This window comes from Brassica oleracea, chromosome C6, assembly GCF_000695525.1.
Source record: "Brassica oleracea var. oleracea cultivar TO1000 chromosome C6, BOL, whole genome shotgun sequence".
Classification (NCBI taxonomy): domain Eukaryota; kingdom Viridiplantae; phylum Streptophyta; class Magnoliopsida; order Brassicales; family Brassicaceae; genus Brassica; species Brassica oleracea.
This window is the reverse complement of record NC_027753.1, coordinates 14,719,445-14,721,895: the sequence shown is the minus strand read 5'-3', so window position 1 is coordinate 14,721,895 and position 2,451 is coordinate 14,719,445.

The window sequence follows — 2,451 nt, the reverse complement described above, 5'->3', positions numbered from 1 at the left end:
CAGCCTTTGAAGAACCACCTAATGAAAGCTACCAAGTGTTGTGGTGTAATGACCCTCACAAGCCAATTAATTTTTGGTCGAGAAAATTTCACTCGACCAGTTTGGAGTTGGTCCGATCAGAATTAAAATAAAATTGACCCGGTAAATTAATGTTCCGACGGGACTGTCTTATGGTCGAAAGAGCTTCCTTGGATAGTTCTGACTGAGTGTTAATTAATATTGTCGAGTTTTATTCAAGCTGAATGAGTTTATTCAGAGTAGGACGGGATTCAAAGGATGAGAAACATTTAGTCAAAAACTGTCCGAGAAATGTCGACAAAACTCATAAAATTATTTCTGAACCGTCACATGCCTTGCACCTTCTAGCCTGCTTGCTTCCTCAGTAATTAAGTCACATGACATGCACCTGTGTGCTTGCTTGCCTGCTTAGTAAATTAAAATAAATCGTGTGGCTGAGAAGATTTCTTCATGAGAGGAAAAGGACAGCAGCTTGCTGCTGAGAATTATGAAGCAGCTCTTCACATGTTCTCTCTCAGCCTTGGTTGTAGTTAAGTGAACCATCATCTGAAGCAACCTCTTATGATATAAAACACCTTCAACCTGCAGTAAAAACCATAGAAATTTCAAAGAAAATGAGAGAGAAGAGAAAATTCAGACATAAAAACCAGAGAAAAATTATGGAAAAGATCAGAGATTAAAACTAGAGCATGGCTGACCCTTCTCACCATCTTATGTCTCGAATCAGTGAAGTATGGAATAACTGAAGGTTGATCGTGACTTCATCTTGGAGTTGAGAGCACCCCGTGACTTGATTTTTTGATTTTAATCGGTTAAGGAGTGAGCATCATCAAGGAAGAGTGAAATCGAATTCATCTAGCTATGAGTAAAACCGATGGTCGAAGAGGGTGATCGGACCAGCCGGATCATGCCTTGTCTTATTCTGTATTGGGAGAGATCAGAAAGTGGTGAACATTTAGTGGAGCTCGAGTCTAGTCTTTTATATCCAATATCATGGATTAAAGGTGAGTCTCTTGATAGATGATTAATGAGTAATGGGAATGTGTGTTGCTTGATTAAAATTACTGATTATGCTTGATTGATAAGAAAGTCACTTAATCTATAATTATGGTGATGTGTTTACTTGTGTAAACACTTAAGAATTATTATGAAATATTCGCTGAGGTTTATCTCAAACCTTAGTACTTGTTATCAAGTACTAATCTATATCTATACTATTATTTATGAATTGATTTTGCTGATTTGTCATGGTCTCCATAGTTTTAGGTTATTTTGCTTATTTGTCATGTTTACCATAATTTTAGGTAATTTTGGTTATTTATATGCTTAATAATTATAATTAATAGTTTTACTTAATAAACAGTTATATAATGTGGACAAACAAATTAAGCTTCCGTAAAATTCACCCCCCTTTCCGCCTGAACGCAAGTAAAGAAGTGAACGATGTTTTCAAAACACATGCAATACCAATAAGGTGATGGCAGGACAAAGTAGTAGTAGGAGTAGCATAGATAAATCAAAGGAAGAAGAATGTGGACTCACTTTCCAGCAACATTTGAGTCAGAGAGAAACTGAACTGATGATAATATGTTGATGAGGAAACATCATGCCATCATTAATTTATTAATTTAAATAACGCAACTATTTCAAAATTTCTAATTGGAATTACAATTATAATTATTTTAAACAAGTTAGGACCAATTCTTATTTTCATATGATGTAAGATGTTTTAAACTCTATAGTTTCATTTTTTTTCATTCATTCCAAGTTGTCTCGATTATAGTTTTTGACATCTATATTTATGTACTTTTGATATTTGTTTTTTTTAGTTGGAGTTCTATGTTTTCCTTTTTTCTTTGATTTTGAAATACTAGGAGAAAATCGGCTTTGTTACATGGAGTTTTGGAATGATGAATTAGGTATTCTGAATTTTTTCAGTACTTATTTCACGTATATGTTTTGCTACTGTTTAATCTATAAGAAAAATATGCTTTTATATTAAGTTTAGAGAGTTGCCTATGTAATCATGTTATGGACATGAGTTTAATAGTTTAGTTTCTAAAACGGCTAAAGTAGATATAATATAGATTAGATTTATCATGATGTAATTAACCATAAATTAACTTTAATAATAAAACTATCATTATCTATTGTTTATTTTATTAAAAGTAAACTTATGAAATAATAAGATAAGTCAATCTATATAGTGATCAAGTAAACCAATGAAATATTATTATTATCTCAATTTGTTTTTCTTTTAGGTTTTATTCTAAATTATCATGGAACTTTAGTTTTTATTTACTTTTTATTTATTTTGTTCTTACTTGGATTTTGTGTGTGTTTTAGTATTTTTTTGGTAATTTAATACATGTTTCTGGTTCAAAAATCAAAAGTAGATTAAGAGAGACCAAAAGTTCACATTCTTACTTTACT